This window comes from Lagopus leucura, unplaced genomic scaffold (genome assembly GCF_019238085.1).
Source record: "Lagopus leucura isolate 7727_CA_CO unplaced genomic scaffold, USGS_WTPT01 Super-Scaffold_1, whole genome shotgun sequence".
Lineage (NCBI taxonomy): Eukaryota > Metazoa > Chordata > Aves > Galliformes > Phasianidae > Lagopus > Lagopus leucura.
The window spans coordinates 13732603-13756639 of NW_024962250.1; the positions used below are offsets into that span (position 1 = coordinate 13732603).

The following is a 24037-nucleotide window of genomic DNA, read 5'->3' on the forward strand; positions in this document are numbered from 1 at the left end:
TAAGCAAGGTCATGAGCCTTCACACCTGCCGCTTATCATCAATTAACTTCATTCATGAGTTAAAGTATAGATGGATACAAACAAAACAAACCATAAAATAGTTACAGATTTCTGTTTTAGTGACATCATAGACAGTGAGACAGCTTAAGCAACATGGAAGGAAGGCAGACCAACTGGTACTGCCAAAAATGGAAATAATAAATAAATAATAATAATAATAAACTAGTAGTATGCATCTCTGAGTTGCAAATATGGCATTTTAACTAAAAAGATAAAAGAGCTACTTGGTTAGCTTCCTAAACTGTGAAGTCACATTTAAAACAACAGAAATACCCAAAAAAAAAAGTTTTGAAATGGGAAGGCAGTACAATGCATAGACTGCAGATATGAGATAAGGAAAAAAAAAAAATTCTTTTTTTTTTTAGCATATCCCCTTTACAAACTTCCAGGTAGTGAAAGGAGAGCTTGATTTTTTTCCTCAGACTCATTCCTCTCAATATTAAATAAATCCCAGATCTTGAGAGAATACTCCGGTAATATGATATTTTATTTCCTTTTTCTAAGCAAAGACTGTGCTTAAAGCATTTTGGAATGCTTCTGGCAAGGTATTTTCATGTAAAAATTATAAATAATTAAATCATTGAAGGGCTGGAAAATTTATATCCAAAATACAAACTTTGGGATTTTAAAATCTCTCTGTGTCATGATTCAGTTTATTTGGATAACCACTCTTTCAGAATACAATTGTGTGACAGGAACTGGGGTTGTAAGAGACACAGACACTTGGTTGTGTCAGGTTACAAATGGAGCTGCTGAACAATATTGTCACTATTTGCTTTGTGGACAAATTATTTCACATCCATTCTTAGAAAAGAATGATGTGTTGTATATTTTTTCTGCTTGTGCATTAGATTTTCAAGTGTCTTACCTCTATTATATGCATACCATTGTTCAAGAGAAGTATCTCTTGGTTCCCACTTCAGCTGGAAAGGTATGAGTGCACTTCTTATTTAGCTTGAAAAATGAACCAAAGGCACCTCTGAAGAGATGTGGTTTCGATTCAGTGAAGTAATCGTGATAAGAACGCACTACTGAGAAAACTCATTCATTCAGTTTTACTATGTTTGTAGAGTTTAAGAGTTAAAAAAACTTGATTTGGAAGAAATAGAAGTTTCACACAACTATAATTCTAGATCTAGAAAGGAAATTAAGATTGCTCATGTTACTTTACTTTTATAGAATACTATTTCACACAATGTTAATTAGTTTTAAGAATGCTTCCGATTCTCATCAAAATGATACACCCATCTGAATTTACACCTGCATCATTTTAAGTGGTAAGTTCAAAAGGAACATCGGACATTTTTAATTAGCAAAGTAAAAATAAAGATATGATTTCCTTTTTTACTCTGAGTTTCTCATACATGCTGTTTATTTTTATATATTCTGAACAATACATTTAATCAACTTGCTTAGAGCGAATTCCAATCTCTTTCAGTTATAAGTACCTACAGCTAGTGGTGTATCGTTATAGCTTTATATATCTCTAAACCTTTTTCTTGAATCAGATGGTTTAGCAAATACTGGAAGATAAAGCTCCTAAAACTCAGGACTGCCAGTTGTATATAGCACTTAGGTGCTTGGTACAGACTGGAATGCAGAAGTTTTTGTTCATTTGCATTTCATAAGAAGTATAAATATTATAAAAAGAGAACTCTGACCACTCTTTCAGAGGCAGATGCCCTACTCACTTTTTCCAGATAACAGCACAGCTTTCTTTCATTCATTGTTTTTATCCTTTGGTGTAAAGCACTTACAGTGAAACCTTTAAGTATGTATTAGTAATTTTTCTTCTTTGGGAGAATTCAGATCCACTTGACATACTCTAATTATCCATTCTGCTGCATAAGAGAGGTTATTATTTATCTGCTAGAATGGTGACCAGAAGGGAGGTAAAGAAAATATGTGGGTTAAAAGGAATAAAAAAATATATAGTTATCTTTTAAATGCTGCTTTTTTTTTTTTTTTTAATCCAGTGTAGAGTTCAGTACAAAATTAAGTATCTATTTTTCTTCAGAGATGGCAGCCAGAATATCCTAATACTAACTTGATGAATGAGTCATGCTGCTGCACATAATTTTTTTTTTCTGACTCACTGAATCATTTTTTTTTTCCCAGTATGTTGAGGAGTAGAAAGTCTCTTTTTTGTTTTATTATTTTATTTTTTTACTTCCCCCACTCCTTCCCTGTAGACTAATTCTGGTGGTTGGAAAGGTTTTTTCTAACGGGAGAACTATATGTGTTTGACTCTTGGAACACAAAAAATGAAAATTCCATTCCTTGGATAATGCTGACAACAGCATTATGAAATTGTATGAAAGAAGGGTATTAACTCTCCTCTGGTTACACTGATAGTAGAACAAGAAGCTTAAACCCTCATATCATCTTTATCATCTGCCTGGTCCAATAAGGAAAACCTATCAGAAAACTATTGAGAGACAGTTTTGGCAAAGGTTTAGATTTTAGGCCAACCTATAATATGAAATTAAGTAGAAGGAAAAGAAAAAAAAAGCCTTTTTTTTTTTTTTTTTTCTGGCACATTTTCTAGGCAGATTCACGTCCTTACTTTAAGGATGTAAAATCCAAAGAGCAGGAAGTCTATATACTTCTAGTCCTGGGTGGAAGCTGAGTGGGGCTTTGAAGGGATTTTTTCAGTCTTATGCCTGAGGTGGGACCTCAGCTGGAATGCAGCTGCTCAAATCTTATGTTAGGCACCCAAGCCTAGTCAGATATGTGTATCTGTTCACAGCATGTTTGAAGTGAAAGCCTTCTGAAATTAGAAGTGTAACTCCAGATCCAAATCTTGTTTTACTTTCCTAATTTTTGCTCTCTTCTTTTCAATCAGTGTGGCAAGGAGAAAAAAGCAAAGCAAGCTGTGTATGGAAAATTAAAATGAGAACAAAAGTCAATCCAAATTATGCAACAAGGATCATTATGCTATAAAATTTCAAGTGTGGCTGTCATTGAATGATACTAAGGTTTCAACAGTTATTTTCTCGATGAAGACTTAATTTCTTGCATAAAAGGCTTTTTAAGCTTAAAGCCGTGCCAATACATTAGTGTCCTTCAGTTTTTCAAGTCAGTCTGAAAGATGCTGAAGGATTTTAATGGAATGGAAGCAATTTTCTTTGTTACAGATCAGTTGTCTCAGGCTACTTTCACAACAGACTTAGAATGTAAATAATTTACAAATGGAGCCCATCGTTAGATGCAACGGTCAGTAGATCGTTTTGCAGTTTCCTGTTAGGAAGCAGCCTCTCAATGCAGGCTTAATGCTTGTGTTGCTGGAGGTAGGGGCAGTGTTCAGGCTGGACAGAAATAACTGTAACTAACTTTCACCTGCACATTGAAAAGAAAATTTTTCTGTATTGTAATACAGCAGAGAACAGAAGCCACAGATTCCCTTTTTTTAAACTCCATTCCCTGTTTCTTCTCTGGAACAAGGTGTTTCTGCATACAGCGTGGCAGAAATAAGCTATTTTAATGTACCAGCAGTGGGAGTGTTTGAAAAGATAAAATCATTAAATAATAGCCTTGATAGTGAGACTCTTGTTGAGACTTGCACAGTGCATGGTGATGGACACATTGCTGGAAGGCTCCATAATGCATTTCTGGAATCCAAGGGCACCTTTTGACCCCAGGAATAACAGATTGGTGTTGTGTGATTTTGTGCACGCTTATTTTGAAGAGCACACATAGGCTTTCCTTCCTCAGTTTTCCCCAGTCATCCAATATGCACCTGTTTACTTGCTTGTTTGTTGTTGAGTTGTTATCCCAGTTCTTGGGATGGCAAAACTGGGCCCTATCCTTCTCTTGTTGTGTGATTCTGGGCTCCACTTAAACCTTCATCTGTTAAATGCTCTCACTCTACTGAATGTTTAGAGGACAGTTAGTAAATGTTTTGTTGGTTTATTTAACATATTCCCTCCAGTTGTATTCCATTCTTTTAATATCTGGCATTTCTTCAATCTGAATTCTTTATACAAATCCACATTTTTATTTTCTTCAAGTAGAAAAGACCATTGTTTGTGAACAAAAATCATCATTCTTATTATTATCTTCTTTATTTCTCCTCTTTCCTTTAAAACAGATGTGTCTGCTCAACTTAACTAACATTTTAGCCTATTCACACCAGATGCTGCATAAATCCAATAAGAGACAGAACCTATTAGGAAAAGCCTGGAATCCAAATAAACAAGGCAACTTGTATTCCTAGGTAAAGGAGACACAGATCAATAGATAGCTTGTCTAGGACAGTCAATAGCTGAGCTAAGAATAAAATCCAGGTCTCTTGAAATTCAATCCCACTAACCTCCCACTGACCTATGCAACCTCCTTTTTATAACCCATCAGTAATTCAAACTAAGTAGAAACGGTGTTACTGTGTGACTAAGACACACATTTGTCCCATAGAGCCTCATCCTATTACTTCTGTAATATATACAGTGACTTATAATGGCTGTTGAGTCCAGCTCAATTTGAAGAGCGTATCTGTGTAAGAAGCATACTTTAAAAAGTCTTACACAAACAATTCCACCTGCACAAGTGTTTTTTCACGAATCAGGACATGTCAGTAAATATGATTGAGAAAAATATAGGCAGACTTCAATTTTGACAGTGGTAACTGTTAAAAAGACTGCAGAATAAATATCATCAGTTTTTGGATCTGAATAGCCTATTGACGAACTTTCACAGAAAAAAAACATTTTTTTTCTCTGAAAACAAGAAGTTTTTAAACAAAAAAAGAAAAGTGTTTTTTTGAAGTTTTTTTTTTTAAAGTTGTTTAAACAGAAGCTCTGTTACACATTGCAGTGTGCACACTGCACACATATAGTGTGCACGCTGTAATCATACGTAGCAGAAGTGAGGCCACAAGTATTACTCTTGTTATCAAATAAATGGCATTGATATCTCTCTGTCATAAATGTTATATGTGAATGAAATTAGAAGTAGCCTTGTTGCCTGCAAAGCCACAGCACTGAAACCTCTTATGCATATAGATACCTTTCTGTTATTTGTGGGTGAATCTTAACTCATTTTATAGACTGAGCTTGCCATGGGTGCAGAAAAGCTCATACCACCTTGCTGTGCAGGAGTATTAGAACTGGGTCTCTACAGACTACAGCACTGGTAATGTCTGGCTTGGTCACAATTCAGGGGGACAGGGCTTATTGCTTGAGAGCAATGCCATGCTACCATGGCTATGCAGTTTACTTGGCTGGTAGATATGTCAGTGGCACTCCACATCACACAAACTTTTGGAGTTCAAGGCACACAAGGCTTTTGGAAATATCTGCACTTCACCATTAAATGTTCAAGGGTTTATCACTTCATCTTTATATCTTGTTGTGTGCTATTCTAGTTTATAGCTTAAGTATTGTACAACATATATTTTAACTGTCATCTCATTTCTCATCGTCTTAGATAAATTGAAAACTGACCACATTCAATATTAATGCACTCATCAACCTTACTAACACAGAAAAACTTAAAATTCTAGGTAGTAGAACTGTTTATCTGGTGGCATTAAGTCTCTGTTCATCCAATTTTTTTAAGAAAAATTTAAAAAAATAATGAGGTTGAAGAAATTAAGAATGAGAACTTAAGGCAGCAACTCAGAAGAAGAAGGAAAAAAAGCTGCTTAGAACACCTAACAAAAGAAGCAAATAAGAACATATGTCTGTTTCTTTAAATTTTCTCACTGTTTTGTGACTTCAAGAATTTTGTACTGTTTGTCACATAACATTTCCAATTTGCCTTAATGGATTTTTTTTTTTCCCCACTAGCTTTACTCTGCTAGGTAAGCCAGTTATAATTGTTTATATAGAAATAACATTTATATATGTTGCATTATAATGTATTGCAATTTTAATTACTTCTACTCCTAAAAAATACAAAAGATCAGCACTCAATTAGGAAATGTTGAGTTCACCTGTTGGTTTTTTTTTTTTTCCTGGTCTTGCGACTACATTAATTTTTGATTCTTACTGCGTCTGAAATAAATTACCTGTCTTCTACCTGGAGATGTCAAGACGTGTCAAGATCTTTCGCTGTTCCACCTCCAGTGAAAGGCTGTCAAGGTAAAAACACTACATGTCATTCCAGCTTCCCACGCTCCATCCAATTTTAATTTATTCTTAAATTTCTATACTACCTTGTGAGCACTGTATTTTTTTTTTCAAGTAAATGTTTATAATCCATTCCTCCTTCAAAAATAAAAAGGATAAGACAAAATAAAGAAATGTTGCACTTTTAAGACTAGTATTTGTAACTATTTCAGGCAGAAGTTAAAGTGAAAATGAGAAATGTCAAATAGAATCAGACTATGAGTTGATGTCAGAGAAAATTTTTCCAGTGCCAGGAATGGAAGAATGGGTTCCATCAGTTCATGTCCCAGCTGCTGGACAGATCATCCTCTTTTCAAATTAGATAATTTTCTCTTTACTAGTCAGATACGTCTTCAAATAGCCAACATCCTGTAATCCCCCAAATGAGCATAATTTCCCTCCTTTGCGTTTTAGAGGAAAAAAATTATTTGCATATTATTGTGTAAGCATATTATTTCTTCCATTTTCAGTCTGTCAGAAATACACAGGTTATTTAAATAAGCAAATGTAGAAGAAAATTACTGCAATGTGAATATGTTCTTATTTCAGTAATTTTTATATTCATTTACTTCTAGTTTTATGAGATATTTTGAGGTAGCTACAGAGATTCTAAACTCTTTCCATTGACTATATTCAAAACCATATATTTAAAAACCTGCAAAGATCAAACAATTGCTACACTAGTTAAGTTAGCTGTAGGAAAACCACCAGCCCTGAAGTTGATTTCCTGCTTGAAAAACTCTAAGCTAATTGCAGCACAAAAGCTATGCTTTAAGAGGTCCTCCCACTTACACCAGTTACACCATTAACGTGCATCTGATGCAGAACTGCTTGCATATCTCTTGCATGTTCTGTGAAGATCATATTCTGGTTCTTGTATGTTGTTCGTACTGCTGGATGGGATGATACAGCACGAAGCAGAGAAAGCTCCATACTTTAGTGTTAAAATTTTCAGTTTCAATTGCTCCAGAGAGCATGCATTTGGGTAAAGAGTAGGCAGCTGCTTTTTTTTTTTTTTCTTCTTCAGTCAACTGTCATCTTTACCAAGTCACTTTCCACCTGGTGATTTCTGAAAAGTTAAAATCCTTCCCACTCTCTTCAGGTTAGTTACCAAGATTCACACACGTGGTTCCAGGACAATTCTTTTATGTGACTGACAACGAAAAGCAATATGAAGCGAGCAACAGGTAACTTATGATATTTAGCAGAATTTATTTATTGTTTACTTATTGTTTGGGTTGACTCACTATTTGTTCATTTTCAAAGTCAAGACGAAGGTTTAATTTGGACATCAAATACACCATTTTTTCTTTTTTTCCATAATTAAAGAGGTGAAGATTAATTGAAGCAAATAACTCAGACTTTGAAAGCTAAAAAAAAAAATACAGTCTCAGAAACTTGCTTTGTTATCTTAGGCAATGAAGCATTCAGAGCTGCTAGGTCTGACGCTGATGAGAATTTTATTCCCAAAATGTGATAGGATGCCCTTAAACACAGATGTAGATATCCTCATTACAGGTCTCTGAATCTTACCATCCTCAGGAATTTTTCTTCATGTCAGAGCAAGAAGTCAGTTGTTTTGCTTTTCTAGCTGCCTTCATCTTCTCTTTGTGTCTCTGCAGCTTTTCTGTTTGTGAAGGCCTGAGCATTAGATGCTGTGGGGATGCAGCTCACAGCTTGCTGTCCCTGAGTTCCTATCCTTAGACACTTTATGTGCTGCCCCTCAAAATACAACTCTACAGTGAAGAACAAGACAGCTTCAAAACAGAGCCAGGGCAGAAAGAGAAGGTGCACACTGAAAAGGGACTATGGGGCTTCAGGTGCTGATAAAGATCTCAAGGGCAACCTAACCATTAACACAGTTACAATGCTACAGCTCAGCTTCTACAGCTAAGATCTGGGCTGGTAGATTAAACAGATTTAGTATAGCTAACTGGAAGAGTATTTAATAATTACAGAAAGGAGCTATGAGTTTTTCTGAGCTCTTTGAATCTAAATGCTCAAAATAACTCAGACCTGATGCACAGCAGGAGTCAGTGCAAAGAATAGTTGATGTCATTGCTAATGGGCACCCACAGAGATCTAGATTTGCAAATCAAGTATACAGGAAGCTGAAATATCCAGAGTGACTGGCACTTTGGGAAGCATGTTAGTTTAAATTAAGCAAGATTAAATTTTTTTCTAATGAATATTTGAAGATTTAAATATTGTATAGCAAAAGTGGTGGATGGGAGTTTTTATATAAAGGACTGATTCATTGGCTATATGGCAAATTTTAAAAGGATAAATGTATTTATGTTCTCAGCCAACATATAAGCATAAATATTGAGGAGAGAGATAAGAGAATGCACAGACCAAGTTTAACTGCAAATAAATACAGCACAGTAATAACGACAGAGTGGTTTTTATTGTTTTATGCCTGTAAAGTACATACCTACATTTTTTTCAGTGCATTAGAAAGAAATTTTAGTATTACAATTCAATGCACATGCATTTACATTAAGTATACAGATGAACAGGCTTTCTAAGCAGTGTGCATTAATGACAGAAGTACAATCTTCCATGATTTTCCATAGTGCAATCCAGGCCACCTAAAATTGAGCATCAATTTAACTTCTGGCACAGATAGTCTGAATAACCCCTTAGAAGTGCCTTCCTCAGTCATTGGTTGTAGAGCATCAATTTTGTCTTCCAAACTAGAGGCTTAAAACTGAGAATGAGAATATAATTCTGCTAAATAAAACCTTTACTGCACAGCTACAAAGAGGAAAATCCCCTACCCCGAGCACAAGAAGTCAGAGCACTTAAAACATTTTGATGGCCTGTATGCTGATTTACACAAAGTTAGCCATTTCCAGTACAGCTCCAATTATTCTTTATTAAATTGGTTTAGCCTTACAGAATTTTAAAAAACCAACATATTTTTGTATCACCATCACTACATGTATACCTATGGTAGTGAGGAGATGTAGTTTTATGTATTTTTGAGATGGGACATAGTTTTACGTAGATTTTTCCAACAGTAATGCCTCCTGTTTATTTCCTTGGAAACTACAACACATACAATGAGCACAATGCCACTATTTGATATGGAAAACTCTCTACAAAACACTACTTTTCAACTTAGTTACCACCATTAGGTATGCCTTTATTCCAGCGATGAACAAGAGCCTGCATGCCACACTCAGAAATCCATACCAGTGGAGGTGACCCATTGTTTCACAGCTGCTATTATGGCAACCATCTTTACTAGGAAAATGTTGCCCACACAGTCCATCTCTCAACAGTCTGAATAGATAGAAGACAGAAGGCATCGAATCTGGACTTACGATGGATGTAGGTAGGACAGTCCAGCCAAGACTGGCAAAGTGCTCCAAGGTCTTCAAATCACTATGAGGCCTGGTGTTATCACACTGCTATAAGTTTTGATGTATAGGCATTGTTTCTCTGCACAGAACATTATTTTTTCTGATCATGTTGCCTAATGGGAAAATGAGACCCTAGGAACAGGGTTCAGGTTGAGATGGAATTTCCACCCAGTAGTATTTCTCCAAAGCTACTATCAGGCTTTGAATCTCTCCTTTTCTACTGCAATAGAATCCCACACTCAGCCAGAAGATACTAATGATTTTAGTTGCCTCTAGTACTGCTTATGACTAAGTGCAAAACACTCTGTTCTACTTCACTACTCTCCACCCTGCTGAACCACAAGTCTAACAAGATAACCAAGCCTTTTCTTTCTCAGAACTTCTTCACAGTGGAGCTAATTATATACAAAGGCATAAACACTTCCTTCAAGAGGTAGCAATAAAGAAATCATGTTCTCTAGTGTGCTCAGGAGCTGTAACTGCTATACAAGTGTCTAAGCTGGAAGCGAGTTCTTCCAAATAATTTTACAGTCTGAGGCCTGGAAGAGCAGAAGATGACAAACTTCAAAAAATCTCAATACATTCTAATACTTTTTAACATTACACATGCACAATGTCACCCAGTGGTGCCAGAGTAGGCAAGACTTCTCTAAGAAATGCACTCATTTCCAGTCACATCCAAGAAATTTCCAGTACAAGAGCTCCTGTTCTACAAACTCTTCACCAAGAAGAAAGCTCACCTGCCTTTTTTTTTTTTTTTTAAAAAAAAAAGTTAAAGATTGATCATTCTTTGACAATACAGTGCAACTTCAGTTCTGCCCCACAGACTGTTCTCCTGTGAGTTTGCCTGTGAGCTTGGAAAGTTTTTTCTGGTGTTTCTTGACTCTACATGCATTGTATCAAGTATAAAGGGTAAGAGCTTCTACTGAGCTTCAGTTATTTAGGCTTAGTTATTCACCTAATTCATGTAACTACTCTTGGGCATGTTAGTGTGCCAATATAGTAGATATATCTTTTCATTATTTTTTTTTTTTCCAAATTGATTTTTTTTTTTCCCCTCATTGAAAACACTAACTGAATTCAGAGAACTAACCTTTAAAACAGTACAAACCTTTGGTAAACTTTATAATTGCAGCTTTTAACTTGAGTAAAAACACCTCACAGATAGGCCTCAAATTTTTAATTGCTATTGCTTTTAAGATATGTAGTCTGATGGTTTAATGTAATAAACAGCTGGTTATTACTCTTTCATTTTTGGTAGCCCCTGACCAGTTTTCCATGTGCTACTGTCCCTGTTTTTAAAAGATCTTTCTCCAGTGGCCTTTGATATTTCTTTACAGAACTTTTTATTTTTTCTTTCTTCACCTTTTAAAGCCAACAGATACCCAGGCTATGTAGGGAACTGGGAACTGTTTCAGTAAGAAATGTGTTTTCATATTCCTTAGTGATGTATGCAGCATGGACCTCTACTACTTTCTCTCTGTCTGATAATTAGTTCAATGACTTCACTAGATTTTTCCTTTGTAGAATTTCTTTACAAAATTTCTAGTCTTATTCATTAGATGTTAGACTCTACCTTTCTGTTTGTATGTCATCTATCTGCTAAAGAAATGTAACTTTCACTTCACAGGAAACTGCAGTTTTAGCTAGAATGAGAGAAAAAGATTTCTCATTCCATTAAAAGCTTTCATCCCTGACTACTTCAAGCACAGCTGGCATTCCTATACACAAATCCTAGACTGAGAATTGGACTTAAGATGCTCCAATATTTTTAAAAGTACTTGTAGATTTTATGATTCAACATCTACATTTTCAATTTTTATTTCATCTTCAAACCAGAAATAAGTGCTTTCTAAATCATAAACTCACAACTGAGATAAAGACTCTTAGCTGCTGCAATGTTAATAGCTTATAGTATTTACAGTTGAGTTGAGTTAGGTTAGCTAACTCATTTGAAATCACTGTCACATGTGAGTTTCTCATACTCAGTATGAGACCATAGCTGAGTTATCAAGGAAGCTGAAGAGCAATATATGAATAGACAAATTTGAAGCACTGTTTTATCCTCATCATTTCCCATTTCCATAATTAAAATAACTTGAAGGGCAATTCTTTGACTGATCACTCACTGCTCAAGACTGAGTAAAGCTTTGTGGTAGTTACATCTTATGTGATATCTATGAGAACTGTATGCAAAAAGGAAGATAACATTGCATTATAATTAGCTCATCTGCTAAAATCACTAGATTTTTAAACATTTCTTTGAAAGGAACAGTAAGAAAGGCAGAATGACCTCCCTTTGTGAAACCATGTGGCAGGTAAGCATGATAATATATCTCAACACAAAATTCATTAACATACAAATTATAGATTTAATCCAAGGCTTCAACAAACATCTGAGGGAAAACACTTCTCAAATGCACCTGTGCAACCTGAAACACCTTAGTGTGAGAAAAGTTCGGGTCTGACTGTTCAGGAATTCTGATTAAGTAGAAGCTTTGAAATAAAGATGAAACTGGTAGTTGGTGATAAGATTAATGCTTTTTTTTTTTTCTTGGGTTTCATAAAATCACTACCTGACAGGCATAGGTTTCCCAGAAACTCACTTTTATTGTGTATCATAGCACTTTTATTTTTTTAAGTGCTCATACAGACTGTCAAAAGCAGAGCATAAAAGAACAGAGTAAGACCACAGTTCAAAAACAATATTACGAACTTTATTTGTATATCTTTATAGTTTTCAACTCTTTCCTTCATAAAACTAGCAAGCATCAACTATTAGAGCAGAATTTTTCCAAGCCACTACTTGCTACCAGATTTCTGCATATTTCAGCTAACTTAATGAAACCATTCCTGGTAGTAAAATTAGGAGAAAATTCAATAAATTATTATTTTCTCTAGATGGAGAAGATGAAACAATAGTATCAAACTATTAACAGTACCACTAGATATCAAAGCCATCCTCTCTTGTCATATTCACCAAGATGAGAGTGTGGATTTGCTTACATTGATAATTTCATTATGACTACAGCCTATTCACCAAACACCTATTCACAGTTGAACACTTATTTCCAAGCAAAGTTCACACATCTCATGTCCAAAGCAGATGTACCCCTCTGTTCTGTGACACAGCATCTCAAGGTGCTTTTCAGGTTGCTTGTTCCTGCACAGGTGGTAGGGCATGTGCCACTTCTAGGTGAAACCAGAGCAACAGTTTGTGAGTCATTACGTGAACTAGATGATTGAGCTGACTTGCATTAGAAAGAAAGCAAGCATGCGCAAAAAGATCAGATCTGTTGACTGACTTAGCACACAGCACGGTCCCCCAACCAGCTGTAGACATACCAGGCAGATGTGAGCTGCAGTGCCGGAGTAACCAAAGGCCAGGCATAGACATGACAAAGATGCCTTAGCTTGATATTACCACTGAAATCCTGTGTATTGGAGTTGGAGTCTGTGGAAGTTGTTATCTAAACTCAGACTTGGGATAAAAACAGTGCCAGGCAGAGCGCTTAAAGAATGGTATTAATTCAACCATGTTGTATAGTCACATATTTTGCATAATTTATATATCAGCATCATTTCATTTTCTTTCAATGTTTTAACAGTCAGCTTGAGCCAAAATACTGCTGGATAAACACCTCTACTCACAAGGAACACCTCAAGTGAAAACAAACAGGGTCTGCTACAGCAGAACGCTGGACAACATAACGGAGAATTTTAGTTTAAACTGCTTCTTCCTTACAGTTCCTCAATCTAAGTGTCACTCAGAGCACACACGAAAAGGCACCTGTGACCTGAATTGCAACAGAGCTGATTTCTCTCAGCTGAGTTGGCAAGTATTATTCAAATACAAAATTTTAAATATTGTAAAGAATAGCTTGTAGTTACCCAGCAGAACCTAATTTAACTGTCTGAGTTTTACTCTCAATACTTTAGTACTGCATATATACAGCATAAACAATCTTTCATTCAATCTTTGCTAAAATGAATTAAGTAACAGAAACAGAAGTTGTAAAAAGGAAGCTAATTGTTCTATACTCAATATAGACTGCAGTAAGCTGTATATAATGCATAGAACAATACGATACTGAAAAGGCTTACTCTTCATCCAACCATAAAATATTCAGACTTAAATTATGATGTATATCACTAAATCTATTTCTCTGCAATTCCAATCAACCACATAATCTTTTCCCCAAAAGCTCAAAGTTTGATTTAAGCTTATTGGATTGCTTGCCCAGAATATGAGAAGCCGTAGTCTCACCATCTCCAGAATTCATAGGCCACTCTACCAGAAAACTTCTAGTGTTCAGTCTGAATTTGCACAGGGGCAGATGATACCTGTTCTCATGGTAATATTTTCAGATTGAAAGAAATATCATAGAGAAGAAGTCTCCTGCAAATCAAAAACTACAACTCATTTCCAGCACTATGATAATCAACCTCATCTAGTACACCTGTCTCCTCTGGGGCTGTACCTGGGACTTACAAGCACTGTGATCAACCACCCACTGCAGCTGTCTCCTCCACAGCTGTTTACAGTCAGCATGCTAACAACAGAAACTCTCTGAATTAGCGCTGGATGGTATTTACACTATACACTATTCAATTTTTCCTTTATATCCCTTATTCCAGTCCTTACAGTCATCCAGTTCTTCCTGAATCTTACAGTCTTCTTCTCTATTAAAAATAGATGCATGTTTTGCTATTGGCAAATTCGATCACCATGTATTTTTATCTCCAGACTAGTCTTTTTAATGAAGTTACTGAACAGAGTTTGTTTGAAGACATACCTCCTGAAGAGTTCCACCAGATATTGCTAGTAACAAAGCTCTTTCAGTGCTACTTGTAATCTTTCTCCCAGCTACCTTCCTCCCTCACATTACAGTTCCCTTACTGATTAAGAGCATTGATTATCAGGTACAGAATGCATGGGTTTTTTTGGCAAGAGTCTTTCAGAAATAACATGCTCTTATTTAGGTAAAGACTGTCTAATAATGCATGCTTACCTAGAGACTGTCGTGAGGGCTTATATAAACTTAGGGATTATTTTGCAGTTTTAGTCTTCCTTAAACACTTTTTTTTTGTTCCAGGACACAGTATAAAATTAAACAGCAGTGTAAAAACACAGTTTAGATCTGACTGCACCACTTGCTTTCGACTTTCAGAGGAAAGAAAGTAGTTAATGCAGGGACAAATACTTAGTGACATACATAAAAGAAAAACTGTATAGTTCTAAGGTGAAGATATGAAGTATATATCAAAATCCATGTGCGCATAAAGAGTACTACTTTTGCACTGATCCTCAAAAAAAAGCTAACAGAAGCTAGAAATGAAGATAAAAACCAGTTACAGACAAGCAACAAGGCTAACAGAGTGTGCCAGCAAGGGAAAAAGAGTCATGGAAAAATCACACAAGAAAAGTTTTTTGTATGACACACATATGGCAAAAAGGAAAAAAAATAAGTCAAATTTATCAATGAAGGACTTTATAGAACATAACTCAAAATATATTTGAAGGCTTAAATAGCTTGGTTTTTTTTTTTTTTTTTTTTTTTTTGCATAAGTAACTAATAGCAGAAGCATTTATTAAATTAAAAAAAAAAAAAAAAAACAAAACTTGCAGATTTATTCCTTAAGCACTCAAAGACTACTTCTAGCAAATAGTTCATACACCAGGGTGATCACACACCCTCATACAATTAACAAATGTACAATTAGAAAAGTGGTGTGGTTAGGACAGCTTTTCACAACAATCAAAACCAAAACACTCACCCACATCCTCAGCTCACAGCAGAAATCTCCAAAAGGAGGGATCTCCAGAAAGTGATCCTTCCCCCATGGCAGTCAGCACTTAAATGCAGTCTAGGAGAGGTGCAGCCAGGCTCCATCCCCGCAGGTCAAAAATGTGAATAGCCTTCACCTGTGCTCCCATAGGTGACTCAGTCCTTGCTTCAGGTGATCAATCAGTGGTTCAGACCATAACTCAACAGTTCCAATACAACCCTAAAAACCAGGATGCTATTGAAATTCTAATTACATGTGCACAAGCCATTTTAACAGATGCAGTAAGTTTAATAATGAATGTTTAACGAACTGCAGAATCAGCACTACAAGCTAGGTTTTATAAATGTGCAGAACTAGGTAAATTAATTTTGTTCTTAAATGTTCTAATAAGAAAGGTAAAACTTGGTGTCTTTTAAGTCAGAGTAAGCGATATTTTCTATTTTGTTATTTCTCATATTTATCAACCGGAGTTTTTTTTTGTGCAACAAGCTCATTTTTCCCTGATGTGAGGCTTTATTCTGAAAACATATCTACTTTATCCTGCCCAGAACCTTAAAAAACGTTCCCTATTCCACATAAAACTGTGTAGGTACAAATGACATATTTAAGTTATGGAAAATATCCATGCAATATATTTAAACACCTTTCTTGATATCAGTTTCTCAGTTCCTCAGTTCAGATTTTTAATATAAAGACATATTAACCATTCCAGTAAAAAAAATTCTGTAGTTTCTGCACACAATCTGCACAATGTGCTGCTTCATAGTTCATCACGAAGCACTTAAAAAACAACAACAAACAAACAAGTGGGATCAGAATTATATCCCAAAGTTCTTTCCACATAAAGGACCTGATAAGATTTCGTGACAGTACCGTTGCATACATTAGCAGGATAAATTCCAACTACTTGGGATTTTTTTCCTAAGCTGCAATCTGACTGTAAAACAAACTATTATGAAGTCTACAGAACACATTATAGAGATTAGAGATGTTTGCTTAAGCAAAAAGTGAAAACTTCCTTTTTTTTTTCACTTAACAACATGCTTGAAGTATTGAATGTTTTATATACAAACAAGATTTGAGGTTGAAAGACCGTTGATGAATTCCTCAATGACCGTTTTCAAATTCATGGCATATACAACGTGTTTGTTTTTCTATGCTATTCCAGCCTGTATGCTTCAGCATAAATGTAGTCAACACTTTTGTTTCACGCCAATTTGCAGAGGATGAATTAATGCCATCTCAAGGATTTTTTTTTCTCCTAAGTATTCAGCTGCTAATTGATGCTCAGTGTTCTAGGCATGTCTTCTTGTAAAAGTTTTTCTTAAAATTCCTTTTGTGAATCAAAAACAAATTCTGGTTAATTACTAACTAGAAAAATTAATCAGATGTTTCTGAGTATTGGAAATTCCTAGAATTTGTATGAAAGCAAAACAGGCCTTTGTAAACACATTGTACACAAGAAGAACCACAGAATTACAGATCTACAACTGTAGGGTTTGGAAGGGACCTCTGGAGATCATTTAGTTCAACCCCCCTGCTAAAGCAGGTTCCCTACAGCAAGTTACACAGGAAAGTATCCAGGTGGATTTTTATTATCTCCACAGAAGGAGACTCCACCACCTCTCTGGGCAGCTTGTTGCAGTACTCTGTCATCCTCTGTAAAAAAGTTTTTCTCATGTTCAGATGGAACTTCCACTGCTCACTTCCTGAGGATGTTGAATGAGACTAGACTAAATATCAATGCCTGGGGAATATAGTACAGGCCACCAACTAGACTGTGCTGCTGATCATAAATCTCTGAGCTTTGTCCAAGTTCTCAGTTCACCTCATTGTCCACTCACCAATTCCACACCTCGTAAGTTTACCCACAAGGTTGTTATGGGAGACAGTGTCAAAAGGATTGCTGAAGTCAAGATAGCCAAAATCCACTGCTGTCCCCTCATGTACCCAGCCAGTTGTGACATCATGGAAGGTTACCAGACTGGCAAAGCACAATTTTTCCTTGCTGAAACCATGTTCCCCATTCCTGATAAACTTTTATTCATCGACTTGCTTGAAGATTATATCCAGAATAAGCTGCTCCATTGTCTTCCAAGGGACAGAGGTGAGGCTGACTGGCTTGTGGCTTCCCAGTTTCTCCTTCTTGCTCTTTTTGAAGACTGGAGTTACTCTACTCCAGTTCTCAGGCATCTCTCCCATTCCCACAACCTTTCAAAGATGATAGAGAACTGCTTGGCAATCATTTCTGCCAGCTCTCTCAGCACTCATAGGTGCTTCCCAATGAGCTCTGTGGATCTATATGCACTGAATTTGCCTCAATTATCTCTGATCAAATCCTATTTGACCAAGGGGAAGAATTCCTTATCCCAAACTCTTATGTCCAGGGCCTGGGGTTCTCAAGGGACAGTCTTAGTAACAAAGAGTGAAGCAAAGGAGGGCATCTAGTGACTCTGCCTTCTCATAAGGAGATCTAAAAGTATTGGAGGAAAGAGGTGGCTTTCCCAGTATAAATCTTGTTACTGATTTATTACAAACTGAGAATGGTAGACCTCCAGTATGAACTAAGATCAGGTTTCATTGACTGTTTCTTTAAATTTGCACAATTTGGGGTACCGTTGTTGCATTAATTTGGAGCATAATTTTCATAGAAAATGAAACTGTCTCAGACTTAAGGATGATTTTTAAACAATTTAGGACCCTTATTTTAGAGCTGCTAAACCTGAGGCACAAATGCAGTATTTTAGTTTGAACCGAAAGGAAAGTAAAGGTAAACAGCATCAAAGAGATCAGTGTGGTTGAAAATGTGTCACCCTCTCTCATGTAACTGAATCTAAGGCGTGGTGTAGGCTTACTCTCTTATCACAGAACCCATCCCTCAGGCTGTTTACAGTAAGGTGCAGAGCAGGCCAGGCACTTGTAACTCTTTTTAGCTCACTTCAAGACCTCTGCTACAGTTATCAGCACCTTGCATCATTAGTAACATCAAAACTAGCCAGAGTTTCTTGGTGTAGCATTGATTCTCAATTCAGAAACTGGAGAAATGATAAGCAGAACCATTACTAACTCATGATTTCTGTGCTTTTCTAAGAAGCCAAAGAAATGCCTTCTTAAGAATCCTATCCTATTCTACCCAATTCTATTCTTCAGAGTAGAAAAAACTACTCTGGATTCACCTTCCATATTTATCTATTTATTTGCTTCCTTTAGCTTAATTATTTATTTATCTGCTTTAAATGATCCAGGGGAAAAAAAACATCCAAGTTTAGAATTGTCAGCAAAATCAATAATAAATTTCCTTTGATCTGTATGCTGATTTCAAAAAGTTACCTGCCTACACCTCTCTTCTTTGATGTACTTGATGTACTTTTTGTTACTGAAAACCTCAGATATTGTTTCTGTTCTGGCTATTTGTATGATTATTAATTAGAGAAATGCAGCCTATGTGTTTCTAGTCATCTGCAGATTCTTTTGTGAGCAGTAACATGCTAAGCACTCCAAAGACATGGAGAAAGCACTTGCTCCTGCCTGACCAAACTTTGTTTAAGCAGGCAAAAGGAGAAATGGGAGAGAATTTAACTAGAATTACACAACTAATGGCAAACAATGGAATCCACATTAACTGCATTTAAATCCAACAGGCAGTGGATTGTACTGCTTTTTGCCTGTACAGGAGAAATGAAGAACTCAATCTATTCACTAACTAGAATGTATGTGGTACATTGTACTGGAATACAGGTTTGAGTTCCCTATTTTTGCCTTCTGTTTTCAGCCTGGTTTCCTAAGGAAATGAAACTTGTGCAATCACAGTGTTTGTGTATGCGTACATGCACAAGAGTTCAAGTAGTATCTTTTCAACCTGTTGGCAAATTGTAACAAGGTTTGACACATCTCGAAGATAATGTAATTCCTACAGGCCCTGTAAAATACTGAAACAGTTGCGTATGTCAGACTGTAGCTAGGGTGCAAATATCATCAGATTCTTGAAATTTTTTGTGGTAGAAATCATGCTACTTTTGTTTTGATGTTAACAGAACAACATAGATCCCTTCAGTTAAGTTTTCACGTTTTTCTCTGTGTTAGGAATTCTGTTAATTAAAAAGACAAACAAGAACTACTTGTCCTTTCCAGATGCTACATTTAAAGAAAGGAAGAAGAAAGATGAAGCTTTGTTCATGATTTTGATTATTTATGCTAATGATGTCAGTTGTTATATTTAGACAAAGTTTGGGAGTTTTAATTATGAAAATATCAGTGTAAGCAAGGCCTCATTAAAGCCTAGGGAGAGGAAAGACTCAAGCTCTAATGTTAGAATATACAGCTTGAGCATCTGGATCATACTGGGACTTATTTTGCTGCCTACTTGGTTTGCTCCACTTCCTAGCTGGTGAAATGCTTTGCCAAGAGTATGTGAAGGAAGCTGGAGAAATAGTACACTTACTTAATTTGAGTCCTACTGAGCAGATCAGAAGGTTCTCTTCCCTTTTTTTAAAAAACAAGTACTTCAGGGAAATTTAGCTTTCCACCCTCACTAACTTGAGCAGCCTTCAAAGGATGCAATTTTTATTGTGTCATACACATTCACTCAGCACATGCATAAAATTGAAGTGAAGACCTTTTTATATGGGAAAAGCTGAAGAATGTTTTTATTCCAGTTGCTATAGTAATTAATAGAGATAACGATTGCACAATCACTGCAATTATGCATTTAAAGAGGGTGATACTTTCAAACAATAATAATACAACTGCAATGCAAGGAAGTGCAGTAATCAAGGAAAGGTGGGAGCATAGGTCAATAGCATGCTTATGACTAATCTGTTGGATTCTGATGAAATGTGATAGAGGGAGGTTGATTTTTGGTTAAGACTTTTGACATCTAAATTCCATATTTTGCTTTTCCACAGCTTTTTTTTTTTTGTGACCTTGAGTGTCTCACAGCTCGGATCCACAAAAAAATAGCATTAACTAGATATTATAAGCAATAGCATGCAAGTTAAGGTGCTTGGTCACAGTTTATAAATATATATATATGTATAATTATTTATATATATAAGTAATTTTAAATCACTCAGATTTACAACAGGCTGCATTCTGAGCTGGGAGCAGTTTAATGTAGGTAAATAATTCCTAGTGAGAGATTCTATCTTGACTTACAACACATGAAGTACATCAGTAGTTGTTGTTGAAAGAAAGCAGTTCTTTTCCTTTAGGTTCTGGATAGGTTCTTGAGACTTACCTTTCAAAGGGCAAGGAAGGCAATACCATTTGCAATGCATAAGGTATTTAAATGGCTTAGATGTTACAGCGCTCTCCTAGGATGTGAGATGCCTCAGTTCAATTCCTTCCACTGTTTATGGAAATTCAAACCTTAACTCCCACATCTCAGTGGAAAAATGTCTTAAATGGCATGCTATAGGATATTTAAAAGGGAAGAATGCTCTCTCTCTCCCCTCTTCCATAATTAAAGAACCTCTAAGCTACAGGGACTACAAACATGAACATGGCCAACTATCAAAACACTTTCTTGGGAGAGGAAGAAACTGAATTCCACTTCTGTTTTATTTAGTATTTAGTACTTAGTACTATGTACTCCTTGGATCAAGATTTTCAGCAGCAAACCCAGAGAACCAAACAGCTGATAGACTTTGATGAGGTTGAGATGGAACAGCATTGCTGAGTGCTTGGAATTCTGTCACAGAATAGAGATGCCACCAGGGTGAGGAAGCAGCTGTGCCAGGATATTAAGAACTTAAATTGAATCTAAAGAGTTTGGAATACAAAATTATCTGTGGACTGAGATGTCCATTAGTACAATTAACATTAAAACTTTGAGGAATTATCATCTCATTTAACAAGTGTAATAAAAAAACAGCTGATAATCATTTTAAAAAATTTAAAAGCATCAAATAAAAATGTCCCCTTATGCAATATCTGAAGTATCAAAACATCAAATGGATTAAACTTAAGCATGGTATTTAATCAGTCAAAAGATAGCACAAGGGTTTTTTACAGTGGGAGATTTTGTTGTTTTTCAGAATATAGTCACATCAAAGTAATTTTCTTGTTAAAAATTTCTTTTTGAATACTTGTTTTGCTAAATATATTTTTTTTTTTGTGAGAGTCAAAAATAAACATGAAATAAAAAGAAATTTAAAAAAATGAAAAAGACATTATTTTCAAAACGGATAAAATGAAATTAAAACCAAAACATTTTTAAAAACAAACAGAAAGCACCATCATGTATTCTGTACATAAATAGGGAGAAAATTGAAATATAGAAGCCATATGGCTGAGATAAGTTTGCTGGATAGCTGGATAACTTCCTGAATTTCCAGATATCCCTGACGGTTTCAAAAACACTGAAATTAAATTGCAGGGAACAGGAGGATCAGGTAAATGGTATAAGCAGTGTTGAGGGATACATGCATGCAATGCTTGAAAATGTGGCTGCATGTTAACTTGAACTACATATATGTAAATGCAGGCACGCAGAGTAAAACATGAAAAAATAATAGTAATAAAAAAAAAAACCCTATCTTTCTCAGTTTCATGCATTATACTCAAACATGTTCTGTGATTTACACAGCACCTATGGAGCAACTTCTTTTTTAAGCATATAAAATATAATCAAATTGCATCTGTTAATTTCAGCATCATTACCACAATTATCAGCGCAGCACAGTTTAGAAAATCTGCATGAAAATGAAATGGTTTAGCACATCTACGTGTGCTTGACTTCCAGTATAATGTTAAGCCACGGTGGCATACCAGTGCTTCTCTTTGGTGGGTCAAAATGAATCCTCAGTAGAGGATGAACTGTCTTTCCATTGCCACAACAACAGAGATAAAAGATCTTAAAATGGGCTTGCTGCCCATATACAGCTAGTTTACACCTTGTAAAACCATGACTTGAATATTGGTAGAATCTGACTTTCATTTATGCACATTTTTCTTTCAATATTGTCATTTCCCTGCACTGTGGAAACAGTATTAAAATTTTGTCCACACTTTTAAATAATATCCTGTAACTGATGCAATTAGCACTGAGAATAATAATGTTTGGCATGCTCTTAAATGTGACGTAAGGCAATCTGCATTAGAATACACTAGTTCAGTTACTCTGACTTACTAGTCATGCAATTTATTGACAATGTTTTTCCCTCTTCCTCTTTGTTTTCTGACTTTTTTAAGATTGATACTACTAAGCTTAAGCTCAGATCTTGAAACATGCTTGCATTTGACAAGGAAATAGCACAAATCCCTTTTTAAAACCTGTTAGTCACCCTGAACAAACATTAACAACCGCCCCTTCAAAATTCCCAAGAAGATAAAATAGAACAGGTAGATAGGAAAACAGAAAACACATCCAGGCAACCATGTTCAGACACTGCCAGAATCTTTACATTTCATTAACGGGTTATTTCCAGGTTGTTGTAAGACCTCACTGTTCAGATTCATACCTTTGGATTTTAGAAACACTCTGAAGTATCAAAGAAAGATACAATTAATTATTATTATTTTTTAACAAATCATTGAAAGGACAAAACAAAAGCTGTAAACTGACAATTTGAAAACCAAACACACAAATTCCAGTTGGAGCTACTAGAAGTTTTGGAGACTTTTCCTAGCCTTCTTGTAGCCTGACTGCCAGAAATCTTAGCACTGAAGGTGCTGAGCATACATAGACAACTATGCATTGTTTTCTAAGTTGAATGTTTACAAATACAGTTATAATTAAAGTAGAAGATCCTTAACCTAAAAACGTGCTTGCTCTGGGGCTCTGTAGGAACCCCTTAATGTTGCTCCTTGAGTTGTTCAAAGCAAGTAAGGATTTTCTTTAAACCAGTTCAATTTTCAGCATATGACTATGCCTCTCTCTGCCTGTAAGAAGAGCGGGTTTAAATGTGTTTGCTGAACTAGTGCCAAAATATTTTTGAATCATAAGACTGATAAACTAGTGAATATTTATTTGGGTATATATTTGCATTTACCTTATTTTCAGTATTGCTACAGCTATTCTCTCTGATTAAAACTGAAGCCAGCAACTGACAATGTTTCTAATCCAGAAAGCAACAGTAATGTTTGACAATACTATTATTTGATAATATTGTCATTCAGCAATATTGTTATTCTGAGCAGTTCTTTGTAACAGACAGTAATTCACGGTGCTTTAAACCTAGAAAGGTAAGGAGACATAAAACCAGGAGGTGGAGGAAAAGGTTTTAGCAGCTGAGGAAAAACTTGCAGGATTTTAGATCCAGGTATCTGACAATTGACCTGTATTCATTTTAAATGTAGCCAAAATGGACTGTTACAATTTTGTTCACTCAAAATGTACAATACTGTATTCATCTGCCTGATTCTGTTCCCAATGTAATTCATCATAAAGTGTCTTTTAATTCCAGCAAATTGAGGAGCAGATTTTACGATCCCTTCATGAGAACATGATTTTTCCTAGATCACATATACATACATGCAAAACTCACAAAGTTCAGCCTATGGCTAAGGAATTGTCTTTTTCTTTTCTTTTCTTTTCTTTTCTTTTCTTTTCTTTTCTTTTCTTTTCTTTTCTTTTCTTTTCTTTTCTTTTCTTTTCTTTTCTTTTCTTTTCTTTTCTTTTCTTTTCTTTTCTTTTCTTTTCTTTTCTTTTCTTTTCTTTTCTTTTCTTTTCTTTTCTTTTCTTTTCTTTTCTTTTCTTTTCTTTTCTTTTCT

General features: G+C 35.5%; 1 long non-coding RNA gene across 2 annotated transcripts in view; it reads right to left on the reverse strand.

Annotated features, from left to right (window-relative positions):
- Positions 1 to 15357: 15357 nt before the first annotated feature.
- LOC122176668 overlaps positions 15358 to 24037 on the reverse strand; it is a 15461-nt gene continuing 6781 nt past the window's right edge. For both annotated transcript variants that reach the window (XR_006177806.1, XR_006177804.1), the window contains exon 4: positions 15358 to 15544. This is a non-coding gene — a long non-coding RNA (uncharacterized LOC122176668). The remainder of the gene's footprint in view (positions 15545 to 24037) is intronic.